The sequence below is a fragment of the Haliotis rufescens genome, unplaced genomic scaffold (assembly GCF_023055435.1).
Source record: "Haliotis rufescens isolate VD_foot unplaced genomic scaffold, xgHalRufe1.0.p SCAF_5, whole genome shotgun sequence".
Classification (NCBI taxonomy): domain Eukaryota; kingdom Metazoa; phylum Mollusca; class Gastropoda; order Lepetellida; family Haliotidae; genus Haliotis; species Haliotis rufescens.
The window spans coordinates 54,134,143-54,150,561 of record NW_025964223.1 but is presented as its reverse complement, the minus strand read 5'-3'; the positions used below and the strand labels follow the sequence as shown (position 1 = coordinate 54,150,561).

General features: G+C 38.4%; 1 protein-coding gene across 1 annotated transcript in view; it reads left to right on the top strand.

Moving 5' to 3' along the window:
- Window positions 1–213: 213 nt before the first annotated feature.
- Window positions 214–16,419, top strand: part of LOC124127348 (glycine N-phenylacetyltransferase-like) — a 36,402-nt gene continuing 20,196 nt past the window's right edge. The window contains exon 1 of the mRNA XM_046490746.2: window positions 214–503. The gene's annotated coding sequence lies outside the window, so the exon portion shown is untranslated. The remainder of the gene's footprint in view (window positions 504–16,419) is intronic.

Here is a 16,419-nt window from a genome sequence, read left to right as displayed (position 1 = left end):
CTTAAACTTAGTTGCAGTGACACACAACATTTTAAAAGAGTACACAGAATAGGTGCTCGTAGATCGCCAGGTCAGGCAGGAGATGTGAAGCATAGATCTGTCATAGCTCAGTGTCTCTACACGAGGGAGAGGGGTTTGGTAAAGTCCCAGGGGAAGGAATTAAAAGGAAAGAAATTCCAAATCAAAGACAATACCGAAAGGATACTCTAATGCCCCTAGTCAGAGATGCGAGGAGCAAAGGACAGAGAGCTTCAATGTCAGTTGATAAATTGTATATAAATAATGTATTGCATACTGGCCACTCACCTCCACCATACAGGGTGGCCCAGAGCAGACGACCGGAAGACGCCAGACTGAGGCTCTCGTAGGAACACGCGGGTGGTCGGAGTAGCGAAGTCTGCCACACACAACCCCAGGACTGGAACGTTTGAGAGAATTCCCTGTGTTATAGGACCAAACTTAACACAACAACGACTGACAGACAGTCACAACCTTCAAGTACTGTGAGTACATGCACATTCAAAGTTGACTCCGAGATAACGACAGTAACCGAGAACGTGCTCAGTACTGTGTGTCCCCTGCATGTAGCAGGAGGTAGAGTTGCTATCAATTCTACTCTTACACAAACCAAAGAAAACTCTGTTACAACTCGTAATGTATGTGTATCACCACAGGGTAGTGTACCGCGTGGATCACGTTTAACTGACAATTTTAAATCTGTGCTTCAAACATATGGCTATAATGAGGTTAAGACACCTACGCATAGCAAAGTAGCTTGCAGCAGCACATTTGTTGGTGAGAACCACATCTCGACATTGGTGTCACTGAATGACTCACTGACCACTGGTTACTCTAGTAAGGTTCATATAAACCCCTCAAACTTTGTTGACGTCAGTGATGAGGATTGTATTACCAATACCCAGAATATTGTAAGCAATACTGACAATGTGAACTATGTACATGTAAATAATGACCAAAATGTGTACAACAATGTCCACGTCGTTACAGCATCTGTTGATGACAAGCCAAAATACGACGGTGCAAATCCTGATCAGTGCAATACCTTCCGACATGCTAACGTCCCCAATTCAGAAGCACCTTTCGGTACACATGTTTATTTTCAAAATAGTCACCGTAGTATTAGTGATGATAGTACCAACTTAGTTACTGAAAGTATAACTGATAGTGATAATGGACTGAATGTTGTTCGTCTCGCAAGTCTTAATGTATGTGGTCTCATAAGACGACTTGAATTCCCCGAATTTGGAAATTTTATTCACGCTAATGATATAATAGCCCTTCAAGAAACGAAAACGGATTTATTGGATGATCTGCAAATTGGAGGCTATAAACTGTTTTTGCAACATAGAACGGGATCAGGGAGAAGATCGGGAGGTATTGGCCTTGCCGTAAAGGATCATTATTGTAAATACATCACTCAAGTTGTAGAGGTAAATGATTTCTGTATATGGTTTAAATTATCAAGATCAATGTTTGGAATTGACAGTGATGCGTATTTAGGAGTGGTGTATCTGCCCCCAGAAGGGTCAAAATTCTGTTCTGACGATATGTTTTATCAACTAGAACATTCAATACTGTCAATGTTCTCTGCCTCTGAATATGTTACACTATTGGGTGATTTTAATGGTAGAACAAGAAACCTAAGCGATTATACTATGTTTGATAAACGCATGCTTGAAGAAGTAGAAATGGATATAGATGACCTGACAAATGTCTACGACCCTGAATCATTGTTAGACGACTTAAACATCCCCCGTGTTAGAACTACAAGTGACCTCTGCACTGTTAATAATCATGGTAAAAAGCTGATTGCGTTTGTAAAACTTTAAATCTGTTTATATGCAACGGCCGCCTCGGTGAAGACAGGTCTACCGGAGCCGTTACGTGTAAAGATAAGAGTGTTGTTGACTATGTACCTGCATCCTCTTCATGTCTATCTTTGTTTAGTAGCTTTGAGGTGGGTGAGTACTCGCCATTGTATTCTGGTGTTCATTGCCCAATCCTTTTTACATTAGCAACTGCAGGAAACGATAATGAAAATGAAGATTTATTTACTCAAGATAATGAAAACTACAATCAACCCAATTCACGTACAAAACCAAAGAAGTATGATCAAGATAAAGCTGAGGTATTCTGTAGACACATAGATGCAGATCAAATAGACGCCATAACTAAACTCGCTGAATCAGCACTCACCGGCCATGACAACCCCGTAACTGTCATAAATAGGTCAGCCGATGGGCTAGCGCACGTGCTTGCTAATGCTGCACGAGAAACTTTTGGTATGCGCACTAATCATTCTCGGGAACTGAATTGTAACAGTAATAAGGTAAATAAACCCTGGTTTAATCAAGAATGCAGGTTAATGCGTAGAAACTACTCTAAAACCAGAAAACTCTTCAGGAAATTTGGAACCGAAAGGAATAGATTACATTATCTACATCTATTACATTAAGTCGCAAAGAATTATAAAAAGTGCCTCACAAGACACATTAATAAACACAAACACGAAATTAGTACCCAATCGAGGAGAAAAGCTAAGGCTTCCCCCAAAGAGTTCTGGAAAATATTAAACGGGACAGACAACACTAATAATGGACCTATCCCGGATGTAGATAGATTTTACGAATATTTTAAGGACATCAATTCTACAAGATATGATGATGATGATGAGTTAATAGACGAAACTGAACCAGTTAATTATGACATTACTGTACTGAATAAAGTTATTTCAACAGAAGAAATAAAAGAGGGAATTAGATCTTTGAAACGAAATAAAGCCTGTGGGTTTGATTTGATAGATAATAGTTATTTGATTGACGCATTTGAGTTGTTACTGCCCCTACTCACATCACTATTCAATCTTGTATTCACCACGGATATACTCCCTAATGCATGGTCAACTGGTATTATTAAGCCTATATACAAGAGAAAGGGTGACCCGTTAGACCCTGCTTCTTATCGACCTATCACAATACTGAGTTGTCTTGGTAAGCTATTTACTGGTATTTCAAACACTAGATTAACTAACTATTTAAATGTGAATAACATGTTATCGCCAGCCCAAGCTGGATTTCGTAAGGGATTTTCTACAATTGATAATATTTTTGTTGTGAATATGCTAATGAATATTCAAAAAAATAATAAAGAAAAATTATATTGTGTATTCATTGACTTTTCAAATAATGATAATGTCTGGAGGGTGTGTCTCTGGTCAAAATTATTAAATTCTGGAATTACGGGTAAATTTTTAACATTAGTTAATAACATGTATAGTGACATTAAGTCATGTGTTCAAATAGGCAAACACACTTCTAACTTCTTCCCAAGTTACACTGGAGTTCGCCAGGGAGAAAATTTATCTCCCCTTCTATTTTCAATATTCCTTAACGACCTCGAACCGTGGTTGATAGAAAACTGTTGTCAAGGTGTCAAGTTAACGCTGTCAGAGGAAACATTTACTCTCTGTGTACAGCTCCTGTTACTGCTGTACGCTGATGACATAGTTCTATTTGGTCACCGATCCTGGATCTCTGCAAACTTCTTTAAACCTTTAAACTCCCTCTTATTATACTATCGAAAATGGAAACTGACGGTTAACATACCTAAAACTAAAGTTGTTGTGTTTGGCAGTGGTACTACAAAGAAAAAAATCGCCCCCTTCATTTTCGACAATAAAGAATTAGAAACGGTAGACTTCTATGATTATTTAGGAATAAAATTCAATAAAAATTGATTTTGGACTTGCCATCAAAACTTGAACCGAGAATGCCACAAAATGTATGTACTGTCTCCTGAAGAATGCCAGAAATATCAATCTCCCACTCGATTGTTTTATTAAAGCATTTGATGTTATGGTGTTACCAATCTTACTGTATGGCACCGAAGCGTGGGGATTTGAAAGTTTGAATATGGTTGAAAAAGTTCATTTAAAAATCCTTAAATTAGCGGCTGGTTTGAAAGTATCAACTCCTTCCTTTATGGTCTATGGAGAATTAGGCAGGACCCCCTTAATATTAGAGTAGCTAAGAGAATTATAGGTTTTTGGCATAGACATATTATACGATCTCAACAAAATAAGTTTTCGACTCTAATATATCAATTCATAAGGATGGATGCTGACGTAAACTCCAATATTCACCCTTGATTATGTAATCTAGAATGTTTATTAAGCTCCTGTGGCCTGACCCAAGTTTATGATATGCCATGTAATTTCAACACCAAGTGGCTAGTCTCTTCTGTGGAAAGAATATTGACCGATCATTTTCTACAATCCTGGAGAAGTTCAATATTGTCGAGTTCAAAAGGTTTCTATTATAAATATCTTAAAGAAATGCCATTATTTGAAAACTATCTCTACCTGCCTAAATCTGTTTATTACCCGCTCTTAAAATTTCGCACTAATAACTACAATTTACCAGTCGAGACTGGCCGTTGGAATAATGTACCCAGAGAATAACGTCTATGTTCACTCTGTAACTCACCAGCAATAGCAGATGAATTCCATTATATATTTCTGGTCAAATGTGTTTTCATTAAGAAGCCTATTTTCAACGACCAAACTAAACGAGCTAAAACGTCTATCAAAATATGTATTATTTGTATTTAACACTTTGAATGCTAAATCTAAATGCACACAGCCGTCTTGATGTACATGTTATATTTATCTCTGTACTTTATGTATGCTCTTGTAGTCTATGGAGAATAAAGAATCTGAATCTGAATCTGAATCTGATAGCTTCACAGCACCCACGCGAGAGAGAGTTGGTGTTTTTACGTGCGCTTTCCGACTTTATGCGTATTTCGCACACGGGCCCGCCAGGCTAATTAGTGGTTATGCCGAAGAGGGTATGTCAAAATAAGGGTTTTTTTTTTAATTTTGGGGAAAGAATGCCATGCTATAGGTTGGGGGACTGAGGGAGTTTGTGTGGTTTTGTGTTATTTTGGATTTTTTATTATTTTTATTTAATTTTTTATTTCTTTATTTTTTTACGTTTTTTTGAATATTTCAAAATACATCTTTTAGGGTTTAAGCATAGTATAGAATGATTTTGTAGTTTATTAGATGCGGCCTAGTAGGCATGTTTTAATTTGGAAAATTAATTGCTTAATACCTTGAAGTCTTGTAGGTCTTTTTTTTTGGGGGGGGGGGGGGGGGGGGGGTTAGAAGTGTTGCCAGAGACATGTGTTTGTTACAGTTTTATGTGGATTTTAGGGTTGTTCTGTGTTGTTGGTGGTGTGTGCAGTGTAATAGTGCGTGTTCAGGTGTTTCTATTAGGTTACAGTCAGGGCATTTACCTGTTTGGTGTTTTCTGATTCTGTGTAGGTGAGAGTTTAGTTTAGTGTGCCCTGTCTGTAATTTGGTTATTGCCTTGTTGATAATTTTTGATTTATGAAGTAAGTAAGTAAGTTTAAGCCAAATCATTTAAAAACAACAAGATTTCTACGATTAAAAACATGGAAAATGAAAAATAATTTGAATGAAATAGGTCTTATGTAACCTTTCAGGGGGACAATTATTTTACGTTACATCAACCCCCTTTGAAGGTACAGCCACTAACAATCACAGTTATATAATCATTTTACCAAATTAAAATCACATACTTTTTACAATACATTTGATCAAAATTTATCTATTAATTCAATTTATTTTTCAAAAAAACAATAATTAAATGAGTACTTACATTAAAAAGATCCTTCATAGATGAAACCTGGAATTAATTACCCCTTGTGATGGAAAAATCGATGCAGTCAAGCATGTAATTCTCTCATCACAAAGGATACCGAATGGAGGATCTTCACCTTTAAACAAATATTCGTGAGTATAACGAGAATGGCCAATACGACATCGTCTTAATACGACTTCTTCAAATCTGGACTGACAACCCAAGTAGGTATAACCGATATTTGCTTTTATTGCATGTAATTTATTTATACCCACTTGAGTGTCCCACTTCTTCTGCATTAGGTCTTTGATATAGCATCTAATAACCGGTTTATAGTCACTGTATGGTAGAAGAAGTGGTGTCACAGATTTGTTAATAGCTGCCTTTGCTGTAGCATAAGCCATAGTGTTACCCGTGATTCCAACATGACTGGGCAACCAGCAAAAGACAATGTCGTATTGGCCAGTAGCAAGGTCATTATATAATTCTAAAATATCTAAAATGAATGGATGATGTGAAGAGCTAGATTTGATTGCCCGTAGACAGGATAATGAATCTGAAAAAATGATGAACCGTTTACAATTAGACTGTTTTTGGATATATTCCAAAGCAGTTAATATTGCTTCGGCTTCAGCGGTGAAAATTGAGCTATGGTCTGGTAAGCGGGATGATACGGTTTTTGATCCAATGACAGCAGCACTGGAGACTGTGCTACGGTCCTTGGATCCATCTGTAAAAATGGAACGGTGTGATTCATATTTAGTTCTAACTTGTATATATTCTTGCTCATATATTAATTGATTTGTGTCTGATTTTTTAAAGTGTGTAAGAGTACAGTCTACCTCTGGTCTGATAAGTTGCCAAGGAGGAGAAGATAAAAAAGCCTGAAAGGAGAAATATTATCTAAATCAATATTGGCAACTGTGATGTGGGGTTTAATCAGTATGCCTAGTGGTGGGACCAGCTTAGGCTTACTATGAAAAAGTTCTTCGTAAAGGGGTTGAAATATACAGCCATATGCAGGGTTTAACGGGTTAGAACGTAATTTTGCAATGTATTGAAGCGATAATTTGATACGTCGTTGCTTCAACGATGGTTCATCAGCTTCTACATATAAGCTATCCACAGGAGACGTTCGAAATGCGCCAAGACATAGTCTTAGGCCCTGATGGTGAATTGAATCTAATTTTTGTAAATTGCTCTTACAGGCTCCAGAATAAACGATCGAGCCATAATCTAATTTAGAGCGGATCAGAGACCTATACAAGTGTAGGAGGGTTGACTGATCACCTCCCCACTTTGTGTTGGCAACAACTTTCAACAAATCTAGAGCCTTGAGACATTTAGTTTTAAGATGATCGAAAATGATACCAAGGAACTTGGCGTCTTCTACAACCTTGATAGGAGTGCCATGTAAAAAGAGCTCTGGGTCTTTGTGGTGCTTGTATTTCCTACAAAAATGAATACAATTGGTCTTAACTTTTGAAAACATAAAACCATTTTCGAGACACCATTTTTCGATTTTGTTGAGACATAGCTGCAACTGCCTCTCGATGGTACGCATATTTTTTCCACGACATGAAATATTAAAATCGTCCACAAAAAGTGAACCATCAATGGAATCATTTAAAACCTTTGACAGACTATCAATCTTTATGCTAAACAGAGTTACAGACAAAGTACTGCCTTGTGGGATACCCTGATCCTGATAATAATGGTCAGACAGGGTGGAACCCACACGAACCTGAAATTGTCGGTCTGTTAAAAATTGGGATATAAATTGAGGCAAACGGCCTCTTAACCCCAAATTATGTAGATCTCTTAAAATACCATGCTTCCATGTGGTATCATAAGCTTTTTCTAAATAAAAAAAGATTGATACTGCATGCTGATTATTTACAATTGCATTTTTGACAAAGGATTCTAAACGTACCAGATGGTCAATAGTACTTCTATTCTGACGGAAACCACATTGTATGTTACTTATAAGATTATTAGTTTCCAAGTACCACACCAGTCGATAGTTTACCATTCGTTCCATGGTTTTGCACACACAGCTTGTTAGTGATATTGGTCGATACTTAGATTCATTAGTATGGTCCTTACGAGGTTTAGGTATGGGAACAACTATTGCATTACGCCACGAAGGCGGAAAATTTCCTGACGTCCAGATCTGATCAAATATATCAAGAAGCGTCTCTAAACATGAATTAGGCAAATGCTTCAGGAGCTGATAATGAATATTATCATCTCCCGTTGCAGTATCGTCGGCTTGACCTAAGGCAGTATTTAGCTCGTGGAGCGAAAATACTTCATTATAATCTTCTCCATTTTGAGAAGTAAAATCAACCCTCTTCTTTTCCTGTTGTTTCTGATCATTTTGAAACTTAGGATCGTAGTTCGATGATGAAGAGTGTTTGGCCAGCGTTTCACCCAATTTATTGGCAATGTCCGATTTATCTGTTAACAGATGGTCACCGTCTTTGAGATGGTGAACACTCGATTTTGAACCTTTGCCTTTAATTTTTGCTATCATGTTCCAGACCTTGGATATTGGCGTGCGAGAATTAATTTTAGAGACATAATTCCTCCAAGACTTACGCTTATTCTGTTAGCATGTACGGCGTGCCTTGGCATTTGTGATTTTAACAGGATCTAGATTATGTACAGTTGGATGTCTGCGGAGATATTTCTCGGCTTTTTTCCTGCACTTCCTAGCCTGTTTGCATTCTTTAACAAACCACGGTTTTCGAATGTGTGGATTTGCAGAGGACTTAGGAATGGTGATATCAGCAATTTCGTGCACCGTGCCCGAACTGCTGGCTGGCATTTGTCACACCGAAGTGGGTTTGGAATGTATTGATCCACTTCGATGTTAAAATATCCTGCTTTGATATTTTTTGGACGTGTTGGCTTGGAAAATGTCATCAGGTAAGTATTGGAGTTGAAGGTTTTATTATCTCGCTTGTACGTGAAGCGTTTGACGTGAGTGACTCCTTGATCTTTAAGCTCATGAGTTATTTCACTTTCTGACATATCAGAGAGACAACGTTCCCTATCTCTGATAATTCCTTTGCTGGAATTTAGAGTTTTGTGTGGTGAAATCAAAACTGGAGTGGAAGCTAATTGCTTGGCAGCCAGTAAGGTGGTTGATTGTTTTGCAGTCTTACATTCAACTAACAGCAATCCCGATCGAATTTTTTTGACATCCTGGACATCTCCAGCACTGCCATAAAGTGCCGTAGAAATTGCAAAAGGATTCAATTTCAAAGGTGTACCATCAGTGGCGGAAACCACCAAAACTCTAGCCCAACTACCAGAAGAACACTTCAGGATGGTAGTCTCCTCATCCGAGGAATCTTCCAAAGAACGTTTGATTTCTTTTGGTTGTGCCATTTGGAGTTTGTGTACCCACCACGGAGTATCACAGGGACAATGCTATAAGTCTCCAACTGGCAGCACCAAGGATCCTGGGATTGTATACTCAAGCATATTAACTAATAAATTCATCAATCCACCGAATTGGCCCATGAGCCACCGCCTTCTGGGCATACGACTCTAGGCACTTGAAACAATTAACAATCAAAATTCAAGAATTGATACATATATAATTTGGCCAAGTCCGAAAGTTAAGTCAAATCAGGTGAAACACAATATGTGTTCAGGGCTTGGCGTGACCAGCCGATTGATAGAACCGGGCCCATTCTACCACCCGTCTAGGCGAAGTTAGGGTCGAAGTGGTGTATTGGGCAAAGGAACGCTCTTTCTGGAACCAGTGCCCTCAACCACCAGACTCCCGTCCTCCGCCGACACAGGGGCGCAACCCACGGCAAACAGGTAGCCCAATTTGGTCGCCTTTTACGACCAGCAGTGGGGTGCTGTGGACACATTCTACCCCGGGTCCACACGGGGCAAGAGCTATTAGCGTTACCCAGCACTCACCAAGAGGAGGTTGCTCTTCACGAGTGCCGAGTCAGTAAGGATTAGGGTTAGGATTATGACCTGGAATGCTCTCCCACTTTCTGTAGTGACCACTCCTCTGTACCTGTTATTCTGAAATCTACAAAGCAGACTAAGAAGGCGTACTCAAGGACTGTGTTTAACTATGATAAAATAGATTTCAAATACAACGCCGGTAATGTAAAGTGGAATGAGATTATTTGTAATGATAATGTCGATACATCTGCTGCAGATACAATAGAAACCATAACAGAGCTATGTAAGGTTAATATTCCAAATAAGACATGAGTATTGATACGACCAAATGATGCTCCGTGGATGAACGGTCACATTAGGAAACTTATGCTCAAGAGAGAGATTAATAGAAAGGCTAAACGTAGTAACTTATCATCCCATGCAGGAATCTTGTTAACTGAAATAATACAAGGAAGTGTAAATTGGCACATACAGAACATCTGGATAATACTATTAATACATCGTGTGTTAGTAAAACATGAAGACGCTTAGTAAAGACTTACATGAAACAAACTAATAAAAGGGGGTCATGCCTCCCACATATAGATCACAATGATATTGTGTAAGAAGATGATACTGATAAAGCTAATATATTAAATAACTATTTTGTTGGCATGGCCACTGTTGATAATCCTGATGATGAAAATAGTGGTTAACGATGACTTGATTAAGGTTGACTATTGTCTTCAAAATATACAACTAGAAGAATCCGAAGTAAGAGATATAATATTGTCCCTGAAGATTTCGAAAGCAACTGGACCTGATGCTATAAGAAATCGTATTTTTAAGTTTTTAGCTACGCAATTATCCAAACAATTATGTAAACTATTTAACGTTTCACTTCCGCATTCGAAATTTCAAATGTAAATAATCTTCTGTCGTCCCAAGACATAAGAAAAACGATGTTCATAACTGCTCAAATTATAGACCAGTTGCTCTTACGAGCCGTTTACCCAAGGTATTGGAAAAATGTGTTTACAAACATGTTTCCAGTTTTTTTCTTGATAATTGTTTAATATCATCATAACAATCAGGATTAAGGCAGGATATTCTAATGTGTACCAGTTAACTCACTTATTAAATGTTATTGCAAAAACATTAGACAATGGTTAGGAGATTAGAGCAGTATTTTGCGATATAAGCAAAGTCTTTGATAGAGTCTGGCATGAAGGTATCTCACATAAGTGTTATTCAAATGGAATACTAAGACCACTCTAAGATTGGTTTTAAAGGTATCTGACTAACAGAAAGCAATGTACATGTACTGTAGTTAACGGATATAAACCCAATACCAAATCTCTACTTGCAGGCGTTCCTCCAGGTTCAGTGCTGGGATCACTTTTGTTCTTAATTTGTATTAATGATATATACTGAACCGCAAAAGAAACGTCACCCCTAGTAACATTGCATGAAAAGTTGTCATTTAGACGAGAGCCGTTACTGTATCTCAACAGAAGGTGGCAGAAAGAGAGTCTGGCGACGCCGTGGGGAACGTTATTCGGATGCTGGTGTTGTTGAGAGAGACTCCTGGGGTGGTCCGAGCATCATGGTGTGGGGTGGAATTGGTATTGCACAGAGGGTCTACCCTGCTCGATACATTGATCAAATCTTGAGACCACACGCCATACCTCATTTGGCACGTCGACGCAATCACGAGTTTCAGCATGATAACGCCCGTGCCCACACTGCGAGAGCAACAAGAGACTTCCTCCAGCAGAATGGCGTCAGAACTATGCAGTGGCCTGCCCTCAGTCCCGATTTAAATCCCATTGAGCACCTGTGGGGCGAGATTCAAAGACGGCTGAATGACGTCCGACAACTGCAGCTGAACTGCGTCAGGCGTTCCTCAGAGTGTGGGCTCAAGTGTCTATGGCCTTCATCAACCGCCTCATCCATTCCATGTATAGACGTTGCACGGCAGTCATCAATGCACATGGCGGACTACTGACTTGTGATGCCATTTTCTCAGAGACTATTGTTGTGTTTCACTTTAAGAACATTTGACACTTTAATTTCAACCTTGATGATCAGTTTTGCAATGTTTCATCTTTTTAATATGTCTCAATGTATGTTTACAGTGTTTGGACAAATAAGGTTTATCTTATATCTGTCAATAGTGCCGTTTCTTTTGCGGTTCAGTATAGTTGAAGACATAAAATGTAATATCAAATTATTTGCTGTTGATAATTTGTTATACGTTGTTATTTGTGACCAAGTGACATCAAGTATATGTTTAGAGGTATAGAAATGATATCACAATGGGCTAATGTTTGGAAAGTAATGTTTAATCCTAACAAAACAGAATTAATGTTATTAACCAGGGAATCAATATCCACTGTGCCCGATCTTTTTATTGAAAGCACTTAGATTCAGTCTGTAGATTCAGTCTGTAGATTCTCATAAACACCTTGGTGTCCACGCACCCAGCAGCCGGACAGCCAACTCGTGCAAGAATCGTATATAGTACAATACACTGATCAGTTGTATTTCCTTTTAAATTAGATAGTATAATAAATTACATATATCAATCTTATATCTTACAGAAAACAGTAACAGAATAAGAATTACTTGCCAGCATATTGACCAGAATACAGAATGCAAATGATACACACATTGATCAGGTTAAATGGCAGATTGTATATGATATGTATATGAACTTACATTATGTTCATCATGAAATTATTTATACCTAATTTTTGCAATGATTAAAATCCGCTTTCAGATTATAATCTTATAATAACTAAAATGTATATTAACTAACCTTTGAGTTTGTTAATTGTTAATATTGATTACAGTCCTCGTGCAGTGACAGTGTGGTGCAACTAATTAGTAACATGGCGGGTGACATGGAAATTTGAAACAGGACCAAGCAACGGGAGAAATTTGGTCTGGGCTATTGTTAAGACACTAAAGACAATGCCATCAAAATAGATGAACCCAAATAACCCTTAACCACATGTAAACCTACTATGAACCAGCCCTGTGACACAGAACTGTACAGCAAACACAAAGACAAGAGACAACCGGACTGACAACTAATTGTAACTATTAGATCTTGTCAAGCAGGAAACGTTTAGCTCACAAGAGAAAGGGCGGGCATATTGTCTGCCTGCAGATTAAATGTGCTAATATCGACATGAATACAGATGGTAATGCTGTAAATGAAAACGTGACAAATAAAAGGATTATGTGATAGACCAGAAATCAAATCCAATAAGAGGAAGTAATGTGCGTTTAAGAATATCGGTTAATGTGATGAACCTGAAACATACTTTTTGATAGTGGAAGACATGCTGGAACGATTAAGCTCAGATGTTATAGTTTGGAATGATGTTAAAATCTTCGATTTCAACCAGGTCACCGAGCCTGATCACCCAGTCTATTTGGCCGGCTTTTATGACCAGTACAGGTTGCTGAGGACCATCACTAATCTGGCATCACCAGAAGGAGCGTTTGATGACACCGGGATCGCTCACAATGATCCCGAGAGCCAACAAGAATCCATGGAGTGGAAAGAATTCGGTTCTCCCAAACCTAAGACGTTTAAAGAACTAGATGCCCTTATAAAGTTACGGTCACCCTCTTTAGGGTGCAAAAGCATATTACACATCGATACAACCAAAATCGGTCAATGTTATGGCAACTTATTAAACGGATTGCACTGTACTATCATGCTGTAAGAGAATGAGGATACGAGCTTTTACACAATCCACGTTATACTACTCCTTGTGACCACGACCGGTTTCCAAATTTGAACAAAAATCCTGTATGGTAAGTGACTGAACAAACAAAAATCAACTAGCATGTTAAGGTTTGTTGGTTGGTTTGTTGTTTAACGCCGCACTCAGCAATATTCTAGCTATATGACGGCGGTCTGTAAATAATCGAGTCTGGACCAGACAATCCAGTGGTCGATATCATGAGCATCGATCCACGCAATTCGGATCGATGACATGCTTCAAAACAAGTCAGCGAGCCTGACCACCCGATCCCGTTAGACGCCTCTTACGATAAGCATAGTCACCTTTAACGGCAAGCATGGGTTGCTGAAGACCTATTCTACCCATGTTAAGGGATTTAACGAGAAATAACTTGCATGGTAGGACATTTAACGATAAAAACCTTGCATGGTAAGGAATTTAATGAATAAAACCTTGCACGGTAAGGGACTTAACGAAAAAGAAATACTTGCATCGTGAGGGGTTTAAAGAATATTTTTTGACATGGTAAGGTATTTAACGGGGATAAAACGTTTTTAGATTGGTATTTGATATATGTTAGTGCGGTAAAAATGGCATTTGCTTCTGCTGTAAATATAGAACTGTTATTTTGTAATCCTGAGGATATTGTTCTGGTCCCAATGATAGTGACACCAGCAGCTGCACCACCATCCCTGGATCCATCTGTAAATATAGATTTATAAGTGTTTCTTTATTGATTGTATTCTTGTTAGTAAACTAATTGGTTAGTATCTGATTTCTTAAGTTTTGTTAATGTAAGGTCCACCTCTGGCTTTACCATTTGCCAAGGAGGAGAAGAAAAAAATTGGGTAGGAGCTATATCTTGGAGTTTAATATTATAAGCCAATATGGTTGATTTTATTATGATTCCGAGTGGAGGAGTGAGTGTTGATTTCTTATTGTAAAGATTGAATAAGCATTCAAAAGCTGCATTTGACTCATTAGAATATAATTTAGAGAGGTATTGCAAATATAATTTTAGACGGCGTTGTTTAAGAGAAGGCTCATTCGCTTCTACATACAGACTGTGAATGGGAAACGTTTAAAGGCTCCAAGACAAGCCTCAGGCCCTGATGATGGATAGTATCTAGTTTTAAAAAAAAGACCTTTGCAGGCTCCACTATAGACAATGGAGCCGTGATCGAGTTTTGAACGGATAAGGGACCGGTACAAGTGTAAGAGGGTTGTTTGATCCCCTCCCCACTTAGAATTAGAAACTACTTTCAATAAATCGAGTGCCTTCAGACATTAAGCTTTAAGGTATTTTAAAAGTTGCTTGGTTGAATTAGTCATGTCAGAAAATATATTATTAGACACTTAAATCATGAGTATCGGACAATGTTAACTGTGTTTGTGAATTTCATCGACTGCCATAAGTGCGTTGACCTTTCAACGTTTTTGGCCATAGCTCCCCCATTTAAGGTCGGAAGTATATATTTCTAGTATACATATTTCTAGGTTCCTTGTGACTTGACGAGTAATTTGATATGCATATCGACAAAATTTTGAATTTTGACCCCTGTTTGACCTTTGTTGACCCTTCCCCAAAATGCCCGGGATTTTCAACCGGGCAGCCCAAGTCAAAATTGTTCAGTATACATCAGGAAACTCAAAAACACTTTCAAACCTTTGTTTCCATGATTTGGTCACGGGACCTAAAGGTTGGTCCTTGACTACATTGCCTTTTATTTTTTAACCATGTTCCACACCTTGGATATGGGTGTGCGTGAATTATGTTTGAAGACATAGTTCCTCCAAGATTGACGCTTATTATGTTTATAAGCACGTCGTTCCTTGGCACTAGTAATTGTAACAGTATTCAAGTTATGAACTGTAGGATGTCGGCGAAAATATTTTCCCGCTTTCTTCCTACACTTTCTTGCTTGTTTGCAATCATAATTAAACATGGTTTATAAATATTTGGATGTGCAGAGGACTTAGGAATTATTTGGTCAGCAATATCATTGAGATAACTCGAAAATAACTGGATGGGATCAGGTACATTTATGAAATTGTAAGGTTGTAATATATCAACACATAATGTTTCATACAAGGACCAGTTGGCCATGCTAAAATTCCACCGTGATGAAGGTGGGTTATCATCCGGTGTTACAGCTTTCAGGACAGTAGGGAACTGATCACTTTCACAGAGGTCGTTATGCACAGACATAAAGTATTATCAGAAATAAAATCTTCAATAACTTTCCCCTTGATGTTTGTACTTGCACTTCCCCATAGAGGGTTGTGCCCGTTTAAATAGCCCATGATGATGCAGGGCTTAGGGAGGTGATCATATAGATTCTGAAGATCAGACTGTCGAAGAGCAGATGAAGTTGGGATATACAAAGAGCACAAAGTAGATGCAATGTCCAAGGTAATGCGGATAGCAACAGTTTGAAGATTAGCATTTAAATGGACAGGACTGTGAATGACGTCCTGTCTGACTAAAATAGTAGGGCCTTCAGTCGCTTTATCACCCGGAGGAGAAAATGAATGATGACTGTCTCAGGTCAAATGTATCAGTATGTTTAAGATATGTCTCTTTGAGACATATTGCTGACGGTTTATAATCTTGAACTTACAATTGTATCTCATTAAAATTTTCATTAGTCCTCTGCAGTTCCATTGAAGTACAGTAGGTGAATGAATCATGGTGGTTCAATAGGCGTTCCTCAGTCGAACGTGAGGAGGAAGAACTCCTACCAGAATTCTGTGACTATGGTGTTACTTCCATGTCCAGAGCACTATGGGAGTTGTGAAGAGGTACCTGTGAAGGAGAGGGATTCCTGGTGGATTGTTTTCTTTGTAAGAATTTTCTTCCCTTTTTTGACAGACGGACAGCTTCAGTACCAAGTTGCTCAAAGAGGAGTCTGACTCTCTGCCTGAGAAGTTGAACGTGTTGATGATTGCGCATCAGATTGGTGAGGCTTTATGGCAGGTGCACTTGCCTCTGACACGAGACAAATGAAGTTTGAGCTGGCTTGGAGACAGCAGCAGAGTAATTTAATGTTGAAGTT